This window comes from Maniola jurtina, chromosome 3 (genome assembly GCF_905333055.1).
Source record: "Maniola jurtina chromosome 3, ilManJurt1.1, whole genome shotgun sequence".
Classification (NCBI taxonomy): domain Eukaryota; kingdom Metazoa; phylum Arthropoda; class Insecta; order Lepidoptera; family Nymphalidae; genus Maniola; species Maniola jurtina.
The window spans coordinates 14682229-14698166 of record NC_060031.1 but is presented as its reverse complement, the minus strand read 5'-3'; the positions used below and the strand labels follow the sequence as shown (position 1 = coordinate 14698166).

Below are 15938 nucleotides of genomic sequence, written 5' to 3'. Positions count from 1 at the left end.
AAGTGGCCCTAAACACTTTAAAAGTGAATCCAGAAGATCTATGGAAGATGTTGATAAGTTGAGTGGAAATAATATAAATAAATAATAAATAAATAATTATACATTAGAAATAGAAGAACAAATCAAAATGGAGCATAAGAATGTTTAAAATCAACGACATGAGACAAGAAAGGTAACACTGAAGTAAGGAAAGTACCAAAGTAAAGGATAAGATCAGAGTAACTTAGGAATCCAGGAATCAAATTTTTTCTTAAAGGTAACACAAAAGATTTTTAAAAAGAACTCTTCATAAAAATTCCTACTGATGATGTAAATTTCTTCAAATCCCATACAGATTTGAACAAAAGAAAAGATACAGTTTCGTAAAAGATAAAAGATGGTCGTGTATTGGGATGAGGCGTGAATGCGTCTGAAAGATAAAAGATTGCCAAAGGATCTCGACCTCATATCCTAATGCGAATTGCCATGGAATCAGCAAAACCTTTTTGACTACATGAACTGATGTCACTTAAGGCCATTGACCCCCAATTACGTCACTGAGTACAGTCGTGGACATTGCTTAATGTTTGCTCTGCTATCGAGAATGTAAGTCAAGTGCCCATTCAAGAAAGTACTAGAAAGCCCCAGTACAAATCTAATAAGGAAGTGTATAGTTGACATATGCACTTAGATTTTAATTATGAGATTAGTACAGTTAAACCGTAGGTTAACTTCAAGTTAATAATGACATATTTTAACGACACATTAAACTTGGGTGGGTATATTGCAAACAATAAATAATAAGGAATTGAGACTCATAATAACATCGGTTAAATAATGGAGGATGTTCTGACTTATAACTTTTATAAGTAGCTTAATGTTAAGTATAATATAATTTGGACGTTGGATAAGGCATAATCCGACTGACTGGCATATCAAAGAACAGCTAAAGCCACTGGGTCTAGAAACTCGAATTTAAACCGCTAGGTTTAGGAGGTTGACATTTTGCAGGTAAGTTTTCTTGGTAATGTAGACCCCCACTGAGAAAGTATTTTCAGAACTTTAACAAAGCCGGTCACAAATTTTTAATCTATATAATATATATATGTAAAAACTGACTAACTGACTGATCTATAAACTCACAACACACGACATGCCTCAAACTACGAACGGATCGGGCTGAAATTGGCATGCAAGTAGTCATTATGACGTAAACATCCGCTAAAAAAAAGATTCCGATGAATTGAGTACCTCCTCCTTTTTTCGAAGTCGGTTAAAAAAGGATCGTTAAATAGTCAACCCCCAAGGGGGTAAAATGGGGGTTTGATGTTGTCAACGTGGATAAAGTCGCAGGCACACGCTAGCCTTCAATAAACGTACTGTCTCAAGAAATACAACTTTCTAACCCTTAACAATGTAACAATACTGGTGATGTGGGCGAATGTACAAGTGAACTTGACCGATCTTTTTGCATTGTACAGAGGCCATCGACACTTGAGCGTGGGTCATCAGGTAATGCGAATTTAAGCGATCCATCGTACTGCTGGCCCGGCACCGTTGTAATGACGGTCTGACAAATCCAACTCCTCACACGTTCGCAAAAACCTAAGTGAATAATAGAGCTATTACATGCATGAATCATTAGCTCAAAAAAAATTGCAGGTCAAGTGCTGCTATCATTTTCAGCAGGAAACTTCATGAATAGAATGAACTTACACACCTTTGAGAAGATTATAGAGAATTCTCAGGCATGCAGGTTTGCTCAAAATGCAAAGTTTTCCCTCACCGTTAAGATAAAAAACAGAAAAGCTAGAGGTTCCCACCGGAACCCAATGCCAAATTCCGCGAATAGGAGACCAAAGTCTTGATCACTAGGTTGACCGTTCTAAATTTTAGGTAGCACCGTAATTTTCATCAAAAAAGTTATAGTGCGTACCTTTTGATAACTCACTCACCGTAATATTTACTGTATGTGTCAACTGTCGTAAAAGTAAATACGATTTTAGTCCTTAATTTAAGTGCCGTACTTTTGACACATGAAAATTGACACTAATGTTGAGATTTATAGAGCGTACTTTGACTTAAGTCACTGTTAAAACAAGACAGCGTTATATCACTGGTATAAATCTGTCTCGTTTTTAGCCCCCGACCGAAAATAAGGGTGTTATAAGTTTGATGTGTGTATCTTTGTATCTGTGTATCTGTCTGTGGCATCGTAGCTCCTAATCTAATTTAGTTTTTTGTTTGAAAGTGGCTTGATCGAGAGTGTTCTTAGCTATAATCCAAGAAAATCGGTTCAGCCGTTTGAAAGTTATCAGCTCTTTTCTAGTTAATCTAACCTTCATTTGTCGGGGGTGTTATACATTTTTAATTTGCACTTGTAACTGAAACTTGGGTCTGAGCAGAGACAAAGTAAACTCTATCTCAGCCATAGAGCAGATAAGGCGAGTGAGTTCTCATTTATGCATTAAACTCACCACTCAAAGCTCTGTAGTTACCTCGACATTGTGTTAAGTGTCGATGACAGCAAAAGGCAATTTAACCCGCTAAATTGCGAACTGGCATTTAATGTGAACAGCAAGTGACTAATGACTGCAACCTAACTGTTGTCGTATCGTAACGACCAGTGCACGGTAATTTGGCGAAACAATAGCAAGCTGGAACAATGCAACGGTGTTATGTCCAGTTCATCCAACTGCATCGACAATACCCTAATGGATTTCTAATTTTAGGGTGCTCGTAAACGGGGTACTTATTTTGCATATTGCACCAAGGAGCGTTTGGAACCCTAGTAGATTAATTTTAAGTTAACGTAATCAATTATCATTATCTTACAAAATCAACAATATTATAGAAAAAGATACCTTTTTATATGTGAATGAAGTTGCAAGAATAAGTTATTGAACAATATCAATAACTCGGACGACCTCCCTGGCGCAGTGGTAAACGCTGTCTTAATTCTAAATTTCTGGTCTGGTCTGGTGGGAGGCTTCGGTCGTGGCTAGTTACCACCCAACTGGCAAAGCCGTACCGCCAAGCGATTTAGCGTTCCGGTACGATGCCGTGTAGAAACCAAAGGCGTGTGGGTTTAATGAAAACTGCCATACCCTTTCCAGGTTAGCCCGCTTCCATCTTAGACTACATCATCACTGAGTACTAGGTGAGATTGCAGTCAAGGGCTAATTTGTTACTTATCTGAATAAATTTCTAAAAAGGTTTAAAGTAGCTAAAAGTATAAATGCACTAAGCAGCCTTCGCCTAGTGGAAAGATAACCTACAACAAACAGCCTAGCCTAGGAGCGTTCTCAATCGCACAGTTCAGTAGCTTCCCTTAACATAATATCTATGTCAGGGTCCCACAACCGGTCGTGGTACCGTTATACACCATTACAGCGACAATACCAATTTTGTGCGTATCGAATCGGCTGCGCGTGCGTCGCTAGATCGCTATCGGCCGTGTGGGGCCCTTACACCGAAAGCGTTTGAAGTGAAAGAAAGTAATCAAAATTGTGGTAACTTATTTTTATACTGAAGGATCCGGGAGGATAAACCAAGAATTACACTCCTGTCGTTATTGAATGGCGTATTGGTGAACTGTTTACTATTAACTAAGAAATTAGACAAGAAAAAGAAATTAAAAATATTAAAGGTCATTTAATAAACGATGATAAGAAACGAGACCAATTTTGACGAAAAGCGCAGAGATAGCTTGCATTCTGGAAACCAACCTAGGTTTTTATCCCAGAAAATCTATGAGTTCTCACGGGATTTCTATAAAACCAAAAACCACGCGGACGATGTCTAGTGCATAATCTAATTATTATTAATCGTTAAACTTGCAAAATATTGTTATATTGCATATTTTACACTGAACAACTACTATCTACTAAACAAAATATTCGTAAGAACATAACTTAAAGAACAGTTCGAAAATATACCATCATCGGAATTTTCAGCATCTGCCTTTCTTGATAGCTCATGCCTCATAAATTAAAATTCCTACGAACTTATTACGAATTTTTAGATCCAGCGGCCGACATCTTGCCGACCAAATATAGATAACTTAATGACCTCTACGAGTAGTTCAAGGTACGACGCGTGCGCAACAGGTGTGAAAGAATACCAGTATGTCAAGGAATTGTTTTTTTTTCTGTTTCACCCCACTTGTTTATCTTTATTGTGTAATCTTTTAATTGTTGTATCACTAGAAGCTATTCTTACAATGTATATGGTATTTTCTACTTCCAAGCCACCTTGTTCCTACCAGACTTTGCTACAAAACTGTTACTAAAAAAACTAAACATGCCTATCCATACTAATATTATAAATGCGAAAGTGTGTCTGTCTGTCTAACTGCTAGCTTTTCACGGCCCTACAGTTTAACCGATTCTGACGAATACGATAATACACAGTTAGTTTATATCCCTGGGACCGACATAGGCTACTTTTTATCCTGGAAAATCAAAGTTCCCACGGATCTTTATAAAACCTAAATCCACGCGGACAAAGTCGCGGGTATCCTCTAGCACCTGATATAAATTTAATTGAGAGAAAAGCATTAGAGTCAATGCCACATCGAAGAAGTTCTCAAACCAAGATATATTACGTAATATATGTTACTGCGAAACATGTTAAGCAAATCCATGGAGTTCTAAAAATAGTTACACACGCACTTTCGTAAAACTAGAAGCCACGCATTAGTCACTACCCATATTGTAAATGCGAAAGTGTGTTCGTTTGTTGTTTGACCTTCGATTACGCTGCAACGGAGTAACGAATCAACGTGATATTTTGCATGGATATATCTAAAGACCTATAGTGAGTGGCATAGGAAAGTTTTTGTCCCCGAAAAGCAAAGAGTTCCCACGCATTTTTAAAACCTAAACCTACTCAGACGAAGCCGCGGGCATCAGCTAGTAAGCAATATAACAGCAGTAACAGTTTACGACTGCGCGGTTGTCCTAAAAACCTACCATAAACATATGATTTACGACCCACGACCACTTACAGCTAGTTTCTATACGTAAGTTTGTACAGAAAAGGTTACATAGTTGTATAACAAACAAAAACTTTCCTCTGAAACTTCCAAAACGACGATAAAGAAAGGAAAGAGTAATAAAATGAATAACTTTATGAAAATCTAGAACAATGAATAGCGTTCGTTCTAGATCGCTTAGATTAATTTTTATTAAAAATATTATTTTTAAGAGATCATTCAGAATAGAGAAGAGCAAATTGTATTAATATAGATGATGCCCGCGACTCCGCCCGCGTGGATTTAAGTTTATTTAAAAATCCCGTAGGAACACTTTGATTTTCCGGGATAAAAAGTAGCCTATGTCCGTCCCCGGGATGTAAGTTAACTCTATACCCACTAAAATCGGTTCAGCGGTTAAGCCGTGAAAACGTAACAGACAGAAAGACAGACAGACACACTTTCGCATTTATAATATTAGTATGGATTAAAATCGTCTGAATAATTTGACGCTACATAAGATTGAGAATATTTTGTTCAAATTGTTAATGATATAGATATTGATCTATCTGATATATTATAAATTGATAGCTTTATTAAAAACTATGCTGCTACTCTGTGAAAAAAAAGGAATGTGAGGCGACAAAAAAAAGCTAAAGTTAACGATTAATTTCATTTTATATACAAGTAAAATTAAATTAAATATAATTTTAATGATATTCAAGTCTTATCTATTAGATATGTACAAAATGAGCAAAATTTCCATCAGCATGTCCGAAGACCAGCGACTAGACAGTAATTGTTGCAACTATTTAACGAACTTTCACAAAGGATTCCGTTGCATGAATTCAGTGCATTAAATTTAACATCGCATGATACAAAAACACTTGGAATCCACCTCGTAACTCGTAAACCTATCAGATTTTCGTTGCATTTGCATATAAAATGTTCCGCTGTAGATAATTTCATAGCGCACGCTAGAAGATATCCAATGTTTCTAAGACGGCCTCTTATTATCGTAAAGTCCTGGACAAGCGTAAAATCGCTTGAGCCTTGGATCAGAATAGTAGCGTTATTTATGGCTATTCTAAAACTATGCCTCGAATGCTAAGCTCCAGCGGATATCTTTTTCAGTTCTTTAAAGTTTTCAAAATGTAATATTTTCGTATTAATCATTTTCATCTTACTTATTACATCATAATCAAAGCATCGTAAGCATTTCATTAAAAAAAAAATACAGGTGATAATCTAGATTCTAGGTGTCACAAAAAAGTTTTTGAAAGAGACCACTTTTATATTTTAACAGAAGAGACAGAAATTATGATCAGAACGTATATTTGAGGGAACAATTTTTAAAATATCTGACTCATAATCACAGGTTTTGTAATAAAGAATTGTTATGAATTCTTGCCGTCCTTTAGATTTATAGAATTACAATGAAAATTATCTATGAAACATAACTAATTTTCCCCTCGTTTAGAAGTAAATAATTTTTCCCATGACCCATGTGCAGCTTCCTTATCAGTAGCTATGCAGTTCTATTTATACTTCGACTCTTCTTCATTTCAGATAGTCAAACAGTTCAGCATTCATATTTAGATCTAGATCTTCTATAGTTTTTTGCCTGTTATCATTATGTACTTATTTCTATAAGTCCATCACTTGGACCTACCACAGATTTAGTACGCTCGAAGCGCTATTGAAATAATTTATTTATTCAATCGCTACATAAAACCAAATTAAGTTGCTATATCACTTTGGCAATACGCATTAGATTTACAAGTGATCTAATTGCTTCTAGCACCTTAATAGGATATCAGTGTAGTATGTAAATTACGACCTGTTAATTTTAATTCTACGGCATAGTAATATCACGTTTCTTTTGAAATCTATAGTACCTACTATTAGGTAAAAATTTCATCACTTTCTATCAGGTGTGATTATTGTCAAGTATGCGAATATTGTAAAAAAAGAGTTGAACATGAGAGCTGTAGAGTGTACTACATTAATCTAACGAGAAAGGTTTAAGATATGAGTTATCTACCATTACGTTCCACTTCACTACCGAAGGTGTTACGATTTACGAAGCTGATATGACAATGGGCAGAGCACATAATATTGTGACATAACTCAAATAATTTTGACTGCGCACCAAAATCCACATAGGATGTTCCCCACTATAACAGAATTTTTTAACGTTCCATCTGATTTTCTCCTTCTAAAAGCGTTTCCTTTCAAATGAAACTTGGAATGGCGTTTCTTTTCCCTACTAAATTCGGTAAGTAACTGTAAAGAAAAAGTTCTCTCTTTCGATAGGAAAAATCCGAAGGAAACTATCATGTGGATTCCAAGTGAGTTGCTGAAAGCCACTAGATATTTAGGCGGTCTTCGGAAATCCTTACAAGAGATGTCCAGCCGTAGAAGTCTATCAGTTTAACAGGGCTCTCTCCGTCACTCGTTTCATACAATCGTAGTTCCAATTTCATTTGAATATTAAGCAACCAAAGTCCATGAAATTTTGCAGACATATTCTAGAAACTAATATTTGTGTCTGAGGTGTTTTAGATTTTTCTAACTGAACTACAATTCATTTCATTTCGATACTTCTAGAACTACGATTGTATGAAACGAGTGACGGAGAGAGCCCCCTTAAACGACTTCCGCGACGACCGTTAACATAAGATATTGAAGCTATCGAAGTTATTCTCGTTTAAATCTGAAACCAGTACGTACAAGCAAGCAACAAGAGCCGTTACGACAGTACATTGCCTGATCGGGCTTTATCGATGTAAGTATCGATTTCGCCAAGTGTAACATCGAATTATTATCGATTGAACAAGGGGAGAGGGGTCGTGGGAACTGGGCGACTTGCACTTTCGTCGGCGCGCGATACCGGGCGCCGGGGAGTCTGCGCGTGCGCACGAGTCTAGCCACGGATTAAAGGCTTGGGCGAACACAACGCGTTACGACCTACGTCAGCGAACGGAAACTCATTGTACGGGAACGGGAATTGTATGAAAGCTACACACACAACAACACAATATTTAAGGTCGTTTACAAGGGTTCCTTACTTGAGATCACTTTGTTGGTTTATAATAATTGTTTACTAGAATATATTAAATTATTACGAGTAGTCTTATAATAATGTCATCGAATATATTTTTCAATAATATGCATGTATGCATGCATGCATGTAGTTTGAATCAGAAGAAAGACATTATAGAGCTATCCAATAAAAAGTTCATATTTTAAATAAATAAAAAAGGCAATCACACCGCGTGGCGCGCAGCCACGCTCCTTCTGTCACTGTCGCAACTTGTGTTCAATAATATTTAATCTAAAATACAAACCTAACGAATTAAATTTATTTCGTGCTACATACAGCTTTTATTCATACGTATTCAGACGTCAGTGTTACTTTCTGCCGCCAGCCGCACTTGTCGTGCACTCGCGCATCGCTGTCGTTGCGCTTTGTAAACGCCCAGGCCTTTATCATTCATCGGCTCCAACGGGCCTTACATGGCGCGAGGATTTGTGGAGAAAGTTGCACCGTTAGGAGAAATGCTCCTTAGCAGAGGCTTTCAAATGATAAGCTTTGTTTTGCTTTGATTTGTGATCCGCGTTGTGACTTTGACCAACGATGCTGTGACATAAATTATTTCTTTCATGATTCATGACCGTTTACGTAGACAGCGCTTTACCACGAAGCACTAGCAAGATATCCGACTGGATATGATTTCAGAACGATTTTGTAGTATTATAAAGGAATGGACTGACTGACAAATCAATTATTTATTATCATCACCGCAACCCAATACCGGCCCTCTACTGAACATGTCAGCTCTCAGATGAGAAGGGCTTAGGCCATAGTCTACCACGCTGACCAAGTGCGGAGCGGCGGGCTTCACACACCTTTGAGAACGTTTTGGACCATCCTAAGGCATGCAGGTTTTCTCACGTTTTCCAGCAAGTTGTTCGGGAGCAGTGTTATTGTAGACTCGACAGTACAATAGGAGAATCTTCCTCCGAGCAGGTGTCGTTGCTCGGGAATCAGCTGGACATATCAATTACAGTTTCTTTTTTTTTAATATTAGCCATGCTAATTATGACTAATACTCCTTTTCCCCCTCCAATTGAGCGTAAAGCTTGTGCCAGGAGTGGGTACGACAATAGTGCACCGGGTGGGGTTTGAAGCTTTGAGCTATTCAGGTTGAGCTATTAAATTATATAGCTCTCTAGAGCATGTGCGTAGTCTACATAAGAAGGGATTTTCAGAAATCCAACCGAGACGTCTAGTCACTGGATGAATAAAGAACAATTAATTTTAAGTGATGAATTCTTATTCTTGCTTTCGAATAATCATCTTACATGCAAGCGCGCTCTTCTACAACATCAGTTGCAATTATGTACGAAATTATGATTGCAGACAAGCGCAAGGCCATAATATTATAATGAAATACTAAGCAATAAGAATACTAAAGATACAATAAGAAATTGCTATTTATAATTATTATAATATCGATAATAGTGAAAGAAATATAAAGCTTTCAATTTATCGCCGCTCAACAAAGCTTACCTACTCACGAACATTTACTTACACTTTTGTTAGTAATAATTCATATGATTAAGATGTTATTGCCAATATAACATCGAAGCTCAATGAACTATTAAGACTTCTCAAGAAGAGAAACTTAAAACAAAAACAATAACATAATTCAGCTGGTATAAAAGATATCGAGTATAATAGAAAAATCAACAAAGATGTCACTTTCTCGACGCAGCCGTGAACGACAATGCGAAATACGCTGGGAGATGGTGGCAAATGTAGAGGCATTGCTGGATAAAATCAAAAAGTTGCAATGAGACCTGTATGAAGTTGTAATCATGTTCAAAGTTATTTTCTTAAACTAAAAAATAAGCTTTAAAAAGCACTTAGTACATCTTTTTCATATTTTTACTATAATTGCTTTATTACAACACCAGATAAATGTAGTGATCTGAAAAGTACCAGACCGGTTACTAAAATTAATTGCTATATCATAATGGACCAGCTGACAGATTTGAGGGACATGTGGTGTGTGACAGCGCAAATCAAATAATCACGCTGGTTAAGCAAAATTGACGCCAGTCGGTAATTGGATGGGTGACCAATTTTGGATGTCTAACAATATTGGATATCTGAATTTGACCTTTTCGTTTTAGCAGCCGTCGGACTCGGTTATTTATGACTAATATCTGAAAATAAACCGAAACGAAATCTCGTTCTCTAAGTCGATTGATTTGCGTAAGGATCTGGGGCCCACTGCATTATTATCATAAAATAAACTCCTACCATTATATGAACAATAGATAAAGGCTACCACCCTCAGCAACGAGCGATACGATAAAAGGGAGACAGGTCTTTTCCATACCATTTACCATAGGTTACCATCGGTTACGATCAGTTAACGTAAAAGAGCCTTAGTAAAAAGTGAAAACTCTATAAAAATAAGGTAGATGGAGAGATGAGTAGTTCATTTATTCAAGCACTGCCTTAAATTTTCCCACCAGCTCTCGGGTCAATATCAAATTGCTCGGTGCTGCAAAAACGCGACAATGGCTGCGATATCGATAGAATCACGACTTTCGATAAACAGTCGGTAAACGAAGAGCCCACCACTACGGTCCTCACTTTAGGAGAAAGGAAACAAACATTGATGACTTACAGATAACCGACGAATCACTTGAAGTTAAAGTTGTTACGTCGGATAAAGTGGTTTTTGAGATTTTTTTTAAATCATGGAAATCTTCTGCAATTTAGAATAGTTAATGCCATAAAGTAAGTAGGTAAGTATAGGTACTCTCTTCTTGAGACTGTTTTGGTAATTCGAAAAACTAAATCGGAACAACTACTGTCTTGGTTTGGAAGACGAGTGAAGTTTTTGAGTGTGAATAAGTAGATATGGGTACCGCATCCAATAGGAAAACGTTATATTCGAAGTCCCAGGCAGCCTGGAAGGTAGTAAAGACCTAAAAGTAGTGATGTTGTAGGTCATAGAAGCATAAAAGCATAGTTGAAATAGCTTAATGCATTTCCCACCAGCTCTCGGGTTCATGAGATATAGCCCACTGACAGAAAGATAGACAGACGGATGGACGGACAGAGAGACAGATAACGAGGCTTAGTAATAGGATCCCTTCGGTTACGGAACCCTGAACACGCTAAAGCAAATGGCACATAACTCCTACAGACAGAAGTGCGTGCCCGGGATTGAACCCTCGACCTTCCAAACAAGAGGCGGACGTCTAACATATTAACCAGTAGGCTATCACGACTTCTTATTACCTACTATCAATTAGTTATTACCATTGAATTAATAACAACAGAGTAAATGTTGGCAATCGTTAAGATAAACGTACAGCGGACCCACTTTTGAGGCAGATTGTGCTCAATTTATCAAAACTAGTTTGTGAAGAAAGGTTACAGAACAAGACGACAGGCCGTGGTGCGGCGGGAGGTCGGCACGGGCTCGTCACGGCGTCGCTACCGGCACAATTATCGAATCTAGACCACTCTCACTGCATCAAAAAGAACACCGCGACGTAAAGAAAGCAACGTCAGGTGCGCTCCCATTTCACTTTCCAATGACTTATCTTCGAAGACGTTTCCAACGAATTTAAACTCACAGCCCAAGGTGTTACAGTGTAAATTTCATCAGCGAATGCGATATTGAGTCAGAACGGTTAATTATCAAGATTTGCACGGAAACCCTTTAAGGTACTAATTGTAGGCGCTTATTCTATTCGGAAACCTTTGGAATGCATTAGAAAATGTACTTAACTGTCGACATACATACCAAATACCAATACTTTACATTAGCGATGTTAGAAATATAAATTATTCGTACAATAGATGAATTTAATAAAGCTCTTATAGTACATTATTTGATGCTTATCTAGAATGAATTTTGGTACAGAAAAACTCTTAAACACAAGATTCTTCCTAAAAACTTACGCCAGAATTCTTTGATTTGGTAGAGAGGTTGGAATATTTTGTCCAACATAATATAATAATGCTTTTAGTTTATTGATCATCTTACATAGTTACACAGTAGTCATAATGTTATCTTGTATGTTTTTAAGTTGACAAATTGTTTTACATTAAAAAAAATATAAAAAAATTAAAACATACAAATTAAGTAGTAATATTTCAATCATTACTTGATTGAGTCATGCAATACAAAATAACCTACAAAAAGAAACAAATCGTGCATATAATTAAACACGCAGCATAAGCGATAAAGAATGTCACGTAAACAAAAGCAATTTAAATAGAGCATTGACGTCGCAAACAAAAAACTAATAGACCAAATAAGCTATGATCTATATTAGGTACCTACTCTTTCAATACACGAACAGTTACATTAGTACGGCATTAACATACATACTTCACTGACGTAGAATATTCATCTCGGGTTATCAAAAGCATCTCATCTATTGTGGATCAAGAGCAGCCATTGATGTTGCGAGAGCCCGTGGAAAATTTTGACGAGGTGCTTGTAAATTGCTAATTGTTTAATCATCTAAGGCTGTCGTACCAATTACCACAAAACTATGATATAGGACTATTCTAAGGGCAGATCAATGACATTAAACCATAGGTTACGGTCATATTACATACCGTATTATATTTCGTGCTCGCTGATGAGTAAGAAAAAATACAAGACGCACGAGTGTGGAAAAGATAGCGCTCTACAAATGTGACTTATGTGGCGAAGTTTTAAATCTTCACTTTAGAGACGTATATAAAGATCTATGCAAGGACTTCTTTTTTAACCCCCGACCCAAAAAGAGGGGTGTTATAAGTTTGACGTGTGTATCTGTGTATCTGTGTGTCTGTGTATCTGTGTATCTGTGTATCTGTCTGTGGCATCGTAGCGCCTAAACGAATGAACCGATTTTAATTTAGTTTTTTTTGTTTGAAAGGTCGCTTGATCGAGAGTGTTCTTAGCTATAATCTAAAAAAATTGGTTCAGCCGTTTAAGAGTTATCAGCTCTTTTCTAGTTTTCTTGTAGAAAAGAAGGTTAGATAACCGTTAGGTTCATAATATTATGTCAATAGACAAATGTCAAGCTGTCAAGATGGACGTTGCCTAAATACATAATTATTTATTTGAAAATGATGTTTTGGAAAACTCAGATACTTTGTATCGTCGGGGGTGTTATAAATTTTTAATTTACACTTGTTACATTTTTATAGTATCACGGGGGAGGGTTAACAAATCTCTTAAGAGGGTTCCTCCAGCGCTGAAGATGTCATCATCGCTTGCTCAGTTGCTTGCTACAAACTTCCACTATTAATTTAAAAAGTCCCATTACATTTCCTGATTATTGAAAATTAGATCTGTCAGCCCCCGGTTTACGAAATTAATTAATGTGTGATATCACTTAACAAGCACTTTAAAATTTCTCATGATCTCTTAGTCTAGGATGCGCGCACGCAGGCAGCATGTTTAATGACAGATCATTTAGCATGCTCAGTAACTTAGTACCGGTCAGAATTAAGATGTCTGAATGTATTTTGACAAGCAATTTTTTCATGTACCTCCGAGTATATCTAGGCTAAGTTTTAACGAATTATTTTTGATGAATGCGGTATTCGTTTGAAGCATCTATGTTACACTGAATTGGTTTTTACAATATTCTAAACTGGTTTCGTGATTTCTAGTATATCGGCTGCATTAGTTAATACATCAAATTTAAATTTACATTAAATTATTTATTAGTATTTAAATTTACATTTAATCATAGTGCAACGATTCTTAACTATATCCTGATTTAATGATTTATGGTTGAATAGAGAATAAAGAACGTGCAGAATATTTTATACGATTTCTGATTTCACATAATCATGTTTTTCAATCGGTTATCTATGTATATAATTATTATGTACCTACGCTTTATTTTAATGCGTTTATTTTATCAGCGCAATTTGCATCACGTAACTCAAACTACGGAATAGAGTGGACCTGAAAAACACAATTGGTTAGGTATAGGTATAGGTACTCTACTAACTTTAATACCAAAATTTATCTTAATACTTACTAACTGCTGAAATGATTAATAATAATTAATCAATCCATCTGTAATCTGTCGATATATCTAAACAAAAATCACGCATATGCATTGCTCCGTTGCTTTGTGATTGAAGGATAAACGAACCATCGAATAAACTACCAAACAAACCAACAAACAAACACACTTTCACATTTATAATATGAATAGTGATTCAATCGAAACCTGTGGACAGGAAACCACTTGTCAATCTAAATTTTATAGTCTACACGGTTTTCAACGCCCACAATTTTAAAAAAAGAAATCAATTACTTAAACAAATAAAGTAGCTCCAAAAGTCGCGTGCTCAGAAATGATTATTACAGACATTCCTAATCATTGATAAATAAATAATAAATTCAAGGTGATGAATGGAGGTGTCTTAATTTATTCGATATGGCCCTACGATCGATACGAAAATATTTTGACATATCACCTTGGCTATGATTGGGTTTCTTTTTATAAGTTAAACATAATGCCACTGAGATATTTTAATATCATTCATTAAACAATCCATCTGTGGGTACCCTTTCAATAGATATATATCATGTAAATATATCATGACTTAATTTATTTTTATATCAGTATAGCTCCATCAATTGTATAGTTTTAAACAAATGAATCAAACGTTCTTGACTTTATGGATGATGGTATTTCCTAAATTCTTAATGATGGTATGTGTGTCATACTCCGAATACCTACTTGCATAGAGATTTTAGCTCTATAAAGGTTAAAAAAGGCTAACAAAAAGAACTCCTTTGGACCTAGAGTCATGAAATTTGGTAGGTAGGTAGGTCTTATAGCACAAGTACAGGAATAAATCTGAAAACCGCGAATTTGTGGTTACATCATTTAAAAAAAAATTAGAATGTGTTTCAATTTTCAAAATAAGATAACTATACCAAGTGGAGTATCATATGAAAGGGCTTTACCTGTACATCCAATAACAGATTTTTGTTTATTTTTATGTAGTAATAGTTTTTGATTTGTCGTGCAGAATGTTGGAAAAAATACCCGAGTACGGAAACCTCAGTGCGCGAGTCTGATTCGCACTTGGCCGGGTTTTTAATACATTATTAAACATAATATTTCAAAAACTTTTCTACTAAGCAACTTGAATGAACTAGTGCAATGTTTTAAAGCAAGACGTCACTTACAAAAATATGGATAAGAGTACAAAGGATACGCGAAATATAAGTTACAACCACACGCAACCAATTATCTTATTGTATGGAAATATACACCTGCCTACATAAACAGTTTTCATATCTGTGAAAAACGCCTCAACGTAAACAATGGCCCGCGGCAAGTTTTCTCCTACGTTTTCCATTTAGCTAGCACCCACTTGACTTTCCACACACAATTGATGGCATCACTTTCTATGTCAATAGAAATTATCGCTCGTCCCTCGTGATTAATATCAGCTTATTGTGGACTTTAACTGGTTGTGATAAGGCGCTTTGTGGTTCTTCTATAGGTGGTTCGACAATCGGTTTCTTTTAATATTATCAACAATTTAGTCCCAAACAGAATGTGCGTAAAGTATATATTTGTCAGTGTCGATTATTTAGATTATAAGCCTTTCTGAATACAGAATATATGTAGTTTAGGTATAGTAGAAGGGTTTAGACGGAAATGATGAATTAATGAATGAATAAAATATTCTTTTACTGTACACCACAAAATTAGCACAAAAAACACATACATAGCAAAACAAAAATATGCGCAGGTAACATTTGACGGCCTTGTCGCTTATAGCGATCTTCTAAGCGTCTTATAAGCGGGAGATCCCGGGTTCGATTCTCGACGGTTGCAGTTTCAGAATTGTCACTGGTGTGGTCTGGTGGGAGGATACGGCCGTGGCTAGTTACGACCCTTCCGGCAAAACCGT

The 15938-nt window shown here is 36.2% G+C and overlaps 1 protein-coding gene across 3 annotated transcripts in view; it reads right to left on the bottom strand.

The window, feature by feature from the left end:
- The window catches only part of LOC123881235 (protein outspread), a 389980-nt gene that overhangs the window by 217428 nt on the left and 156614 nt on the right, over positions 1-15938 (bottom strand). The gene's annotated exons all lie outside the window — the stretch shown is intronic.